At 38.4% G+C, this 13,978-nt stretch overlaps 1 pseudogene; it reads right to left on the bottom strand.

The window, feature by feature from the left end:
- Positions 1–11,193, bottom strand: part of LOC137764624 (transforming acidic coiled-coil-containing protein 3-like) — a 71,428-nt pseudogene extending 60,235 nt beyond the window's left edge.
- Positions 11,194–13,978: the final 2,785 nt, after the last annotated feature.

Raw genomic sequence — 13,978 nt, 5'->3', positions numbered from 1 at the left:
AGGGAATGTTATTCCTCGTCTTATGTTTTCCTGATGTCTCTCAATTCCCTCATTACTCACTCCCTCTATAAGAAAAGGAATGACTTACCTAATTAATGCATCTGGGAAAAGAAATGAGTTTGCTTGACTTAGCATGTTTTGGGTTTTCTCTTTTGGATCCTCCTGCCAGCAGAGAGGAAGGGAACACTCTAAGCTATTCTCCACAGTATGGGAAACACATAGTGCTAAATTGCCATTGTCTTAATGTGTCACTTCCTGGATGGTTAAGTCAGGGGTGATGTGTTAAGAAATGCATTATGGCAGTACATCTACACTACAGTCTCCAGTCCAGTTTTCACCTCTTATGAAGACAAGGGCAACTCCCAGCTGACACCTAGGAAGTAGGGACCCCAATCCTACAACTACATGGAACTGAATTCTGCCAACGACACAAATAGCCTGGGAGCAGATTCTCCCTCAGAGCCTTCAGAAGGGATTGCAGACCAGCTGGCACTTTGATTCCAGCCTTGTGGGACTTGAAGCAGAGGAAACATCTAAGCCACTCTGTGCCCAAACTTTTGACCTACAGACTGTTAGATAATAAATTTTTATTGTTTTAAGCTGCTAAATTTGTGATAATGTATTACAGCAACAGTAGAAAAATATTATAATATTCCTTGAAGATTGGGACAGACATATGAAGTAAACAATTTGGTGATTTGACAAGGAGTATCAGTGAAAAACACTCAAAACCTTAATGTTTTAATGTCAAAGAATCATTTATTTTAGGTAGGAATACAGATATTTCCTGTGCTTTGAGGAAACTCTAAAATTTTGTGGATTTAAGAGTCTTGGGGAGGCACAGATAAAGTAAGATATAACTAAAAGGCAGCCAAGGAGGACTTCCATTTCTAGTCAGGAAGGAGTTACAGGGATAGAACTTACCCTCCTGCCTAAAACATCCAGTAAATGGACAAAATATCTGAAATAATTGTTTTCAATACACTGACCAAGTTTGTCACATTCACACTTTTACATACTTCTATTTAATCAAATACAAGTTTGATTATTCAAGCAAGAGTTATACAATTTCTAGCTTCCATGTACTGTTCAGTTAGGAAATACAGGAGTTCTTCTTTCAGTAACTTCATTACCATATGTCTTGGTGGTGGTCATTTGGGTCGATATCCTCAGGTTCATGATGTGCTCTTCCAAAATATAGTTTCAGATACATATTTTATAAATTCAGGAAATTTTTCTTAAATTTCATATTTTTGTATTTATTTTCTTTCATTGCTTTGGTTATTCTTCTTAAATGACTTCTGTTATCCTTACATTAGAGTCTCTGTCTATTTTCAATATCTATCACTTTCTCTCAAATCCTTATTTTTTTCTTTTTAGTTTTTACAACTTTTCTCTTCTTTGCTTTATATTTCTCTTAAAGCATTATATGTTGTACTTATTCACTCTTGTATTCCTTTTTATTTAATTTCTAATTCTCACATTCAGTCACGTACTTTCTTAGAGTTTCTAATTCTGACTATATTATTTCTCATAATTTGTATCATTTTCTTAATGTCTATTAACTTATTTTGAAGTAGAAGGTTTTATGGCTTTTACGTGTTTCAGGAACAGGTCTTTCTAACAAACTTGTGTTATCTGTAAAAATGTTATTCTCATTTTTATTCTCTTTTATTCTTGTAACAAATTTTTCTGAGATTTGACCTCAATAGTTTCTGGGGTTTTTGTGTATATAAAATTGGTTTTCATGAACTTTTAGGACATTAAATTCAGCATTTTTTAACTTCAGGACTCCCTGTTCTGTGGTTTTTTTATATAGTGTTAAATAATAAGGCAACTTGCTGAGATTTCCTGTCTCTTGTCTCCTTCCCCAGTCTCACCTAAACATTGTCCTTTGGTCCTCTGGTTGTCCCTCTATTGGCTAATTTTTAATTCACTCCAAACACTTTCTCCTTGGGGTGGGATCCTGTCTTGAAAAGGAATCCTAGCTGGTCAATTTAATAGTCCATAGGCCCTAGATTTCTCTAGCCTTTGCAGGCCTTACTGAAGGCCCCTGCATTCACCACTTTTGCAGTGGGCAAAACTCATTTCCAGTTTCAGCTGCTATTCTAAAATTGCCTGCACTATATTTTCCAGTGAATATTTGTTGATTATTTTAAGTTCTCCTGTTCTCAGGCCCTTTAGACTCTCCATTGTTTCTCTTCTGCTTTCTTCTGAACATATGCTAATACCTTGCATGTCTTGTAGCTCTTGATGGCTTGATCCTACTTTTGAAATTCAAGAGAATTCATGTCACCTAATTTTATTATAAATGTTGTCCATGAATATTTCTGGTTTTGCTATCTAGTTACTATGTTTACTTTTGTGGGGATTTGAGAAGATTCAAAAGCCACCTCCATCTTCCCACCAAATGAATTTTCAACAATGTAATTTATGATAAAGACACATTGGAGTTCAAAAAAGAAATATTATTTCAGACTTTAACACCACATGCCTAATGCCAGATATTCTGTGTATCAAATATATTGATTGCAATAGCTAAAAACAGCTAACTTTATTTCCTAACATTAACTTTTTAAATGTTAAAATTTTACCAAAAGAAAATAGCTTCTAATTCTAATTTCCAGATATTATATTTATTCCTCTAATGATTACATGGATTATCAAGAAAGAATCATTTGTCATGACCATTTTCATTACTTCATTGAGATAGAGTAGCCACTGAAATCAAGAAAATATTCGTTATACAAAAAGAAACAAAAGTTAGAAAAGAAATACCTTCATTAACTAAGAAATATATGTAAAGGAATGAATTATCTCAGAATGCTTCCTAAAAAACAAAGAAGTTCTTCTGAAATAAACATACCCTTTTAAAATAATTTCTCTTCAGAATAATTCATGGAGATATTTGGCACAAAGTATGTTTAAAATGCAATCTTACAGGCCCTACATACTATGTATTAGAAAGTTTGCCAGTTAAGGGAAATTAGCTTGATGTTCTACTTCTAATTAGCCTTTCTTTCCTTTACTCTTAAACTTGTACATGCAGGGACTTGTATAAAATTATTTGGGAAAAAAGGGACCAAAAATGAATCTTAGGTGTCTGATGTTTGTTCACTTCTTTCCGTGTCACAGAGGATGTGAAAGGACCTCGAGTGTCCTGGGGTGACATGCCAAATGCAATTGAGTGTTCCAAAGACCTGTGCATCACAATGGTCAGTTAAACCCCTGTCCTTTTTGGTTCACTTGCAGAATAAGAAATGAAATAAAGAAAATAGATATCTAGACTTTCAGATTTTTTTATTCTAGAAAGAAAACTTTACTAGATATTGTATTAACACATATTAATTCTGTTTTCAGACTTTAAAATAGTATTCTTCTTAAATATAAAGACTATGGCTACTTTGGGTAAGCTTTAATAAGCCAAATCAATACACATTCACACAGTATTCTTTAATAATAATAATAATTCTGTTGTTTGAAATTCTAAGAAACTAAAAATGTAGTTCAAAAAAATCCACAAATTTTTTGTCAAATAAAGTAAGCAAGAACAATATCTACAAGTGTTATTATAAACATAGAAGATGTTATTTATCCAGTAGTGTCAAAATCATTACTGTATTGTGGTCTCAGCCCAAAACCATTATAAACAGGTTTACTCTGTTTGACTTCCCTACCACCTGCTGGTGGAATTTGGGATTAAACCTGGGGATTAAAGCGGGCAAGTGTGCACTTGAATCCAATTACGGCTAAGTTTTCTTTCATTACGAAAGAAGCAGAGAACAGATATTGTTTGTCTCAGAAATGTGGGCAGAAGAGCACTATAGCTGGACCAGAAAAATGGGAGAGATTGGCAGAGATCAAATGGAATCCCCATTGCTGCACTGTTGTACACATTAAGTACTCAGGGAATCTGGGCTCCAAGATAGCATGATGTGGTTCCATTTAACACTGGAAGGAATACTCTCTCCTGATGAGTCACACCCGTGGGAGAGAATCTGTGTTGGGTTTGAAAACTCCTTTGGAGTTTCTGCCAAGCAGCATCTTATACTAAAAAGATATATAATTATATAGAGGTGACTAATTCATTTCTACAAACCACTTACATGCTATATTGAATGGAGCTATTATTTACCTGTTTGTCTCCACCACTGGGACTGTGCCCTTTAGGACAGGGACTATGTCATCTTCATTCTTTCATATCAGTAGTCTAATACAATGCCTGGAATATATTAAGTACTCAGTAAAGGTTTTTTTGAGTCCTGAATGAATAGGCAGATTTTTACTCAGAAAAGCTATTGGCATCTGTAAATTTGAGTATTCCCATGGGTGGTTTCAGGCCATTTGTGAGTCTTCAAATAAACCTGCCTTGCAAATGTATGGGGGTCACTTTTTTCTACCCAAAAGTACCTTTCACCTCTTCCCTTTGTTGCTTATTTTTATCTGTTTATTAATAATTACATTACCAAAGCGTCTTTGAATCTATAAATATAGTATAACCATAGATTCTTTTCAGTTTACAAATAAAATATCTGTGAAAATAATAAGGTGAGGTTATTCTTTTCAAAGATTATGCTGTGTTTTATGTTCTAAAGTGAGCTTATATATTTTAAACAACTTAGTCTTAAATTAATTTTTCATTTACTTTCAACACTCATGTGCATCAAATCTGATCCAAATGATTTATTCATTCCTAGGTTGCCAAATTATGCAGAGAATGCCCTGAGCTTATATTCTTTAATCTAAAGTGTGGATCATCTCTAGATAGAGTTTAAGTATAGCAGTTTCCCAAATGTATTTCTTGGTAAAGATTTAAGCGATTGTTGAATATCTGTGCTATCTCCTTTCTAGCCCTCATAGCAACTCCTACACAATGACTGTTGAGTAGTGTACTCCTTTGTGTTAGCAGCTGGCTTCCTTCTTTGAATATATTTTAAGAACCATCCTAGTTGCAAATAAAAGCTCTATTAAGGTATTCCTCAAATCCTTTTTGACTGAGCTAAGATCTGGTTTCTATATGACATGACTTTTCTTAGTCATACATAAACCAGATATTAAATGGGCCCAAAACAAATTTCCAAAAATAATTTCTAAAAGAGGTTGGATTTTTTTATAGTGTCACCTGTGTAAAAATATTTTATTAAACATTTAGTCATCTTACCTATGATATATAACTACAGAATTTTTTAAGTTGTTTTTGAGCAAGGTTGATATTCAACATATTTAATAACTCATTTAGCACAGGTATTGACCAATCAGAATGGATGCTCGTGGCCACTGCACTGAAACAGGGTTCTGGAGGGCCCCCTGGTGTACCAGATGTTACCTTGCTAGGGGTTGGATCATGGGGGGCATCAGTAAGCTTCAGGGGAACAACCGGGTTAGATGGAATGGTAGTATGGGGTACTTGGGGGCTTGAGGCAATGGCTATTTTACCAACAGGTAGAGTAGTACTTCAGTAATTTAGCAACTTTACATGGTTAGTGGCACATATTGGCTTAAAATAAGCCCATTTTTTTCTAATAGAAAAGAAAATGAAAGATAAAGACATTGAAATAAGAACCATTTCACTTTGGCACGATTCTCAAGGATTCCACATAATCAGGTTAAGGGAGGTCTGAAGCTTTTGCAGTTTGGGGAAGGAGACCCTTCTTAAGAAAAAAAAAAACTTTCTTATGCAAATTTTACAAAAATATGATTATAGGGACACATTTCTAGAGCCCTCCAGAGACCCTAAAGTTTCAACTTCATTATCATCACTAAATCCACCTCTGCATATTATTCAGAGAAAATTGCATAACTGATTGACTCTTCAAATGATTCGCCTGTGCTCAGTATAAATTGTGACCCTGGGAAACTGAGAAACCTATCAAAATCCAGAATTAATATTATATGTGACATTAACTGTGTTCCCATATATTGAACAGAAAAATCAAATAGGTTAAAGATGAAAATGAGGTAATACATGCTCATTTTTGTATCCTAGTCAATCTTTTTCAAAACTGGGCCAAAGATTTTTCTGATTACTTAAAATGGGGAAACCTCCAACACCAGTAAGTCTTTTTCTCCACCAGACGTCTGTGCTTGGAATTCTTCCCTTATAAAAACTGCTGTGGACTCTTATTTTAAGCACCAAACTAAAATTCAGACTTCTCTCACTATCACGTAGGTGCTTTGAGATGATTTGCTGAAGGGCGAGGGCTATTTGTTTTGATGCAAAGGAGGAGGAACACTATTTTGAAAGTACCTGGAATAAAAACCGGGAGGAGATGAGCACTGTCAGCCTCCTGTCAGTGCCTATAAACCAGAGATGCTCAACCCTCACAGCACAGTAGAATCACCTTATGTTGGTTCCATCCCAGATGGATTAAATCAGAATCGCTGGGGGGTGGGGGAGACATCAGCATTTTTAAATGGATGATTTAAACAGGTGATTCTAATGCACATTCAAGGTTGGGAACCACTGCTAAAAACCTATAGCACAAGCAAATTAAATGAAAAGATGTAAAAACTTTTTGTTTGTTTCATGAGGTAATATCTGAGATAGGACAGGCATCAGGGGTGTTACTTAAGTCTCCAAGACAAAAGTCTAACCGAGTAGCTTGCATTCTTTCCTACCCTGGGATTTGGAAACTATGGAAATTCAAAGATAATGAACACTTGGCACGAGCATGGGTGTTTTCACAGGAGGTACCTGCAGATAGAGCACTGACAAGCAGCCCCTCAGGCAAAGGAGGTTGAGAAGCTCATGGAGCAACATAGGAAAACCAGGATAGACAATGTACAGTGACTGAACCTAACACTTTTGAGGCACGTACAAGACACCACCACCACCCCCCCCCCCACATTCAGGGAGAGTGAAGTCTTAATTGGGTGAAAATTTGCAGGGGCTTAAAGGTACCACATCCTTAGAGGAGAGCAAGGGCCAATGAAATTTGTGCTGTTAGTACCTGATGATTCTGTTACCAAAGTCTGGGGATGCTTTATAAAAATTGTCTTGTATTTTAAGTATTTTTATTTCCTTAACATAATGTGCCAGGAAATAAATTGTGCCAGGTAACTAAATTGAAAAAGAAAGAAAGGCATCAAAGTCGAGAGCCACAAGTAACTGTGAAGCTATGGTATAATATGAGCTGTTCACATGAATAGTAAACTGGAAGGATGGATAGATGGGTGGATGAGAAAATGCCAGAACTTGGGCAAGGACAAAGAGAGTAAAGCAAATGCCAATGTCTCTAATGAAAACTGTAGAGTAACCAGAAAACTGATTTTTTTTTTTTTAAATAGAGTCAATGAGGGGTGGAGGATAAGAATCTTTGACACAAGGAATCTAAACACGTGATGTAAAAGTATTTGGGGTCCCTCTTAGATTTGAGCAAAATTCTCTTATTTATTTATTTATTTATTTATTTATTTATTTGCCTTACTTTTATGGCTGCGTTGGGTCCTAGTTGTGGCACACGGGATCTACATTGAGGCATGTGGGATCTTTCATTACGGCGCATGGTCTCTTTGTTGCAGCTTGTGGGCTTCTCTCTAGTTGTGGCTGTGGGTTTTCTCTCTCTAGTTGTGGCACATGGGCTCCAGAGCACGTGGGCTCTGTAGTTTGCAGCACGCGGGCTCTCTTGTTGAGGCACGAGCTCAATAGTTGTGGCGTGCCTGCTTAGTTGCCCCGTGGCATGTGGGATCTTAGTTCCCCAACTAGATTGAACCCACGCCCTCTGCTTTGGAAGGCTTATTCTTTACCACTGGGCCACCGGGGAAGTCCCAGATTTGAGTGAAGTTCTGAGAGATATAGTTTGAATATAAAAATGTTGGGATTTCTGAGGAATTTCAATATATGGAGACAATGGGATTGTTTGTGTACTATCTATCCTGGAAAACCCAGTCTATGTGGTTGCCACGCCTCACTAAGGGAAGGTACATTTGGATGGACATGTGTGGAGACATTGATAGCGTCAAAGCATACCTTGGAGGAAATTCAGAGAAATGAGTACTGTAGATTGTAGTAGAGAAAGGGAGGAGCTAATAGGTCAGACACAGCATGAGAACTGAGGGGTTCTGGGAAGGTCCAGAAAGGTGCGAGGGAAGGGGAGTAAAGAGAGTAAAGAATACAGTAAGAGGAAGGAAGCTGTTTCAGCAACACCTACCTCAATATTTTGCTCAAAGTCCACTCCTAAAACAGAAAGTATACTACTGTATTTGTACATAGAAATCTCTAGGTTTTAGCTTTGAGGAGTGTACAAATATCCTTTACATTATAAACATCTCCTGACATTATAAAGTTTTCAAAGAAAAGGATTCAGCCTTTAGTATCTTACCCCACAATATCTGCACATGGTAGCTCTCAAAAAATCTTGCCACAAATAAAGGCAAAAATATTCTTTTTTGCTTTTATCTTTGATCGTTCAGCAGTTTGGAGACTTCCTCAGAGGCATTAAAGCATGAAGAAAAGTCTCTTTTCATCAAATTGCTTTGCTCTCCCATGAGACTCTTCTGTTCTTTTAAAAGAACACTTAAGAATGCCCTTGTTTCAGAATTTTAAAGAAACGTGAAATTTAAGTGACTAAGTCAGCCTGGAGTCACCAATCCAAAATTACTGCAATCTCTTTCTCAGTTTATCAGTCTCCCTAAAGACTATTAAGTCCTATACACAGTCATAATAGCTTTATCTTTAAACACTCAGAAGCATAACCCACGAATGAAGATGGGAGTTTAATTTATTCCTTCTCCATTCAACCCTTCATCTTCTTTCCAGTGCTTCATAAGCTGATTTATTTTAAATTCCAATTATTCTAAGAGAAGAACTTTAAAGGAAAAAGAACAGAGATCTTTGCCATTAAATCCACTTTCACACTTTCCTTTTCTCATTGTCCATGTCCTATACTTCCTATAAAGCTATGCATTTCAAGTATGGGAGTAGAGTCAAGAAGGGGAGCCCCACCCCCACCCAAGCTTTTGGTGACTTCTTCCTCCCTTAAACTCCTGAATCACAGATTGTTAACCATTCACTTTGTACTTAACATGTGTATTACAGTTAGTATTACTGCATAACAAATTACCCCAAAACTTAGTTGCTTAAAACAACCACTTTATTATGCTCTCAGATGATGTAGGTCAAGAATTCAGATAGGACACAGTAGGAATAGCTTATCTCTGTTCCACAATGTCTGTGTTTCATCTGGGAGTTACTCAGTGGCTGGGGTCTTGAATCATCTGGAGATGACTTCACTCATATGCCTAGTGGTTGATGTTGGCTCTAAGCTGCTACCTCAGTGGGACTTAAGCTGGGGCTGTTGGCTAAAGCAGCTACTTGAGCCTTTCCCTGTGACCTGGGCTTCCTTACAGCATGGTGGCCTCAGGGTAGTTAGTCTTCTTACCTGGTGGCTCAGTGCTTCAACAGTGAGTGTCTGCACACGCCTTTTATGACCCAGGCTTGGTAGGCATGGAGTGGCATCTCCTCTACATTCTATTGAATACTAGCAAATCCCTAAATCCAAACCAGATTCAAAGACAGGGACATAGTCCCCATCTGTCAATGAAGGAGTGCCAAAGAATTTGTAGATATACGTGTTAAATCCACCACAATGTATTTCCTTTTGTTAGTACTTTTTATGTATATGTCCTGACTCTTAAGCCTCATGTTGTCCTAAGCTGACAAGGTTCCAGAAATAGCAAATAGAAACACAGAATTCCCCATTAAATTTGAATTTCAGATAAATAATTTTTAGCATAGATAGATATCTCCAATGCAATATTTAGGGCATACTTATACAAAAAATTATTTGTTGTTTATCTGAAATTCAAATTTAATTGGATGTCCCATATTTTATCAGATCACCCTACTCAAGCACATATCCTAGTGATACAGGTGTCAAAGAGGTTCAGTTATGCCTGTTATTGATCCAAATATGATAATCTGATTGTATTTCTGAATAACTACATATATCAGAGCACTAATCTCTACTCCTATAGGAATCATAAAGTGAAATCACATATTCTACACCCAGATCAGGTTGCTACCTCAGCATGACAGGGAAGTTCCTTAGATCCTGGTCTAGGTCACAACTCTGCTTCTCTCCCAGGAATAAAATAAGTCACTAAGTAAACTGTTTCAGGTTTTAAAGTTACTGTCACTGATAATTAGATTTGAAAACTGCAGCAAATTTCTCTTAGGTTTTTAAAATAAAATCGGGCACTTTCATACAACTCGATTTAAAAAAAAATACTATTTCAAAATGTTCATGCTTCCTTCTGTCAGCATCAGCACAGTTCTCTTTTCGTACCAGTCTGTCTTGCAATATCCATTTTCTGAAAGGTTTTTCCAAATATGCTGTAAAATTTTCAACTACAAATGCCCCCTAGAGGGGCCCCAAAACTATCTTAAGTGGTTTATAAATCCAAAGCCTTGTTTATACACTGAATACATAAGAGTACTATTACTATTTTGTGAGAATTCACATTTTCATCTTCATATTTGTATAACTGTTAGGAAAAGATTGAGTTGTACCCTGAATTTCTATCATAGAGAGAGCCATTTTACTTATACAGTAAATATACCTCATCAGTAGGTTTGTTTACAAAAATTCGGTCTTTGGAGGTCGGATTTAGATGACATAGGAAAAGAGGTTAAAAAGAGCTAAAGTAGAGGAGTGGCCAAGATGGCAGAGTAAGAAGACCCTCAGCTCACTTCATCCCACAAGCACATCAAAATTACAACTACTTATAGAGCAGCTATCAATGAGAAAGACCTGAAGACTGGCAGAAAAATCTTCTACTACTAAAAAATATAAAGAAGGAACCACAATGAGATGGGTAGGATGGGCGGAGACACAGTATAGTCAAGGCCCATACAGGAAGATAATTATAATTGCAGAGGTTCTCCCCAAGGAGTGAAGGATCTGAGCTCCACATCCCCAGCCTAGGGGTCCTGCACTGGGAAGATGATCCCCTAAAACATTTGTTTTTGAAGACCAGTGGGGCTTACTTCGGGGAGAGCCAGATAACTGTGGGAAATACAGACTTCACTCTTAAAGAGTGTGCACAAAATCTTACACTCTTTGAGACCCAGGGCAGAAGCAGTAATTTGAACGGAGCCTGGATCAGACCCACTTCCTGATCTTGGAGAGTCTCTGGGAGAGGCAGGAGGCAATTGGGACTCACCCTGGGGACATAAACACTGGCAGCAGCCATTTTGGGGAGCTTATCCCACCGGTGCTGGCAAGTGCCATTTTGGAATCCTCCCTCTAACTTATTAGTGCTAGGACTTGGTCCTATCCACCAGCTGGTCAGCACCAGCCCTGGGACACCTCAGGCCAAACAGCTAGCTGGGAGGGGACACAGCTCCACCCACCAGCAGGCTGGATTCCTGAGCTCCCAGCTACCCCTGGACCCAGCCCCACCAGCAAAGGGCCCAGAACACAGCCCCGTCTGCCATGGCCTGGAACTAGCCCTGGGAACCCAATAGACCCCAGCCCTATCCACCAGTGTGCTGACACCAACCCTGGACCCCCAAGATCCCCGCAACTAGAGACCCCAGGACCTTGCTCCACCCTTCAGTGAGCTGGCATGAGTCCCAACACTTGGTCTCACCCACTGCTGGGTGGGCACCAGCCTGGGGACCTCCTGGGCCCTGGTCTTGCACAGCAGTGGGCCAACACCAGCCCCAGGACCACAGTAGTCCCACATCCAGCTATGTCAAGACCTGGCCCACCCACTAGCAGGCCATCAGCACCCCAGGACACACTGGGCCTCAGCCCTTCACAACAGCAGGCCAATACCAGTTCTAAAACACCTTGGGTCCCTCAGGAAGTTGCCCTGAGATCTGGGGCCACCCACTAGTGGATGGTCACCAGCTCTGGAACAGCCTGGACCCTGCAGCTAGCCATGTCAGGAATCAGTCCCACCTACCAACAGACTGACATCAGCCCTGGGACCCTCCTGGGTCATGGCCCCACCCATCATCAGGTCAACACTAGCTCCGGGACCCCAAGTCTCACAGCTGGCCACCCCAGGACCTGGTTCCACCCACCAGTGGGCCAGCCATAGCCATAGCTCCACTTGGAGCTCCATAACCAGCTGCTTCATGAGCCATCCCTGCCCACCAGTGGGCTGGCACCAAGACCTGGACTTCCCTGGCCATAACAACCACTGGGTGAGGTCCCAGTCCCACCATCAGTGGCCAGCAGCCTCCACACAAGGCTGGGCCTGACAACCAACCAAATTCAAGGACCAGCTACACCTAGCATGCCCACAATAGTTAGCCTGCCACAACAGAAAAACCCACATAGAGGGTACACCTAAAGCACCTAGCTCTGGTGACCAAAGGAGAGTGTGCTGCTGGGCCCCATAGGACATTTCTTACACAAAGCCACTTTTGAAATTGAAGTGGAGATAAGCAATCTACTCAATAAAGAGTTCAAGGTAATGATCATAAAGATGCTCAAAGAACTCGGGAGAAGAATGGATGAACACAGTGAGAAGTTATAAGTTTTTAACAAAGAATTAGAACATATAAAGAAGAAACAAATAGAGCTGAAAAACACAATAACTGAAATTTTAAAAATACACTAGAAAGAATCAACAGTATGATGATGATGATACAGAGTAACAGATCAGCAAGCTGGAAGACAGAGTAGTGGAAATCCCTCAAGATGAATAGAAAAAAGAAAAAGAATTTTAAAAATGAAGACAGTTTAAGAGACCTCTGAGACAACATCAAGCCTACTAACATTCGCATTATGGGGGTCCCAGAAGGAGAAGAAAGAAAGGAAGAGGAAAAGAACATATTTGAACATATAATAGCTGAAAACCTGGGAAAGGAAATAGATATCCAGGTCTAGGAAACACAGACATTCCCAAACAGGATCAACCCAAAGAGAACCACACCAAGACACATTGTAATTAAAATGGCAAAAGTTAAAAATAAAGAGAGAGTATTAAAAACAGTAAGGGAAAAGCAACAGATAACATACAAAGGAACTCCAATAAGGCTATCAGCTGACTTTTTAGCAGAAACTCTACCAGTCAGAAGGGAGTTGCATGATACAGTTAAAGAGATAAAAGGAAAAACCTACAACCAAGAATACTAACCTGGCAAGGCTTTCATTCAGATTTGAAGTGGAAATCAAACGTTTTGCAGACTAGCAAAAGCTAAAAGAGGTCAGCACTACCAAACCAGCTTTATAAGAAATATTAAGGGACTTCTCTAGGTGGAAAATGCTACAACTAGAGATGAAAACTATGAAAGGAAAAATGTCATTGGTAAAGGCAAATATAAAGTAAAGTTAATAGATCAACCACTTATAAAGCTAGTAGGAAGGTTAAAAGACAAAAGTAGTAATTCATCTATATCCACAATAAGTAGTTAAGGGATACAAAAAAACAAAAGAATAAAAAAATATGATGTCAAAAACTGTAAACACTGCAGGGGCAGGTAAAATGCAGGGTTGTTAAAATACATTTGAACTTAAGAGATCAGCAACTTAAAATAATCAGAGATGATAGATAGATACACAGATACATAGATAGATAGATGATAGATAGATAGATAGATACATAGATAGATAGATACATAGATAGATAGTTAGATTGCTATGTATAAACTTCATGGTAACCACAAACCAAGAATCTATAATAGATAAACACACACAAAAGAGAAAGGAATCCAAACATAACACTAAAGATAGTCATCAAATCATAAGGGAAGAGAGCAAAAGAAAAAAGGAACAAAAAGAACTACAAAACCCAAAACAACTAACAAAATGGCAATAAGTACGTACCTATCAATAATTACTTTCAACATAAATGTACTAAATGCTCCAGTAAAAAGACTTAGAGTGGCTGAATGGATTTTTAAAAAGACCCGTATATATGCTGCCTACGAGAGACTCATTTCAGATCTAAAGACACACACAGACTGGATGTGAGAAGATGTCAAAAGGTATTTCATACAAGTGGAAATGAAAAGAAAGCCAGG

This window comes from Eschrichtius robustus, chromosome 5, assembly GCF_028021215.1.
Source record: "Eschrichtius robustus isolate mEscRob2 chromosome 5, mEscRob2.pri, whole genome shotgun sequence".
Taxonomy (NCBI): Eukaryota; Metazoa; Chordata; class Mammalia; order Artiodactyla; family Eschrichtiidae; genus Eschrichtius; species Eschrichtius robustus.
Note: the sequence above shows the minus strand (reverse complement) of the source record. Positions and strands in the feature narration are given on the sequence as shown.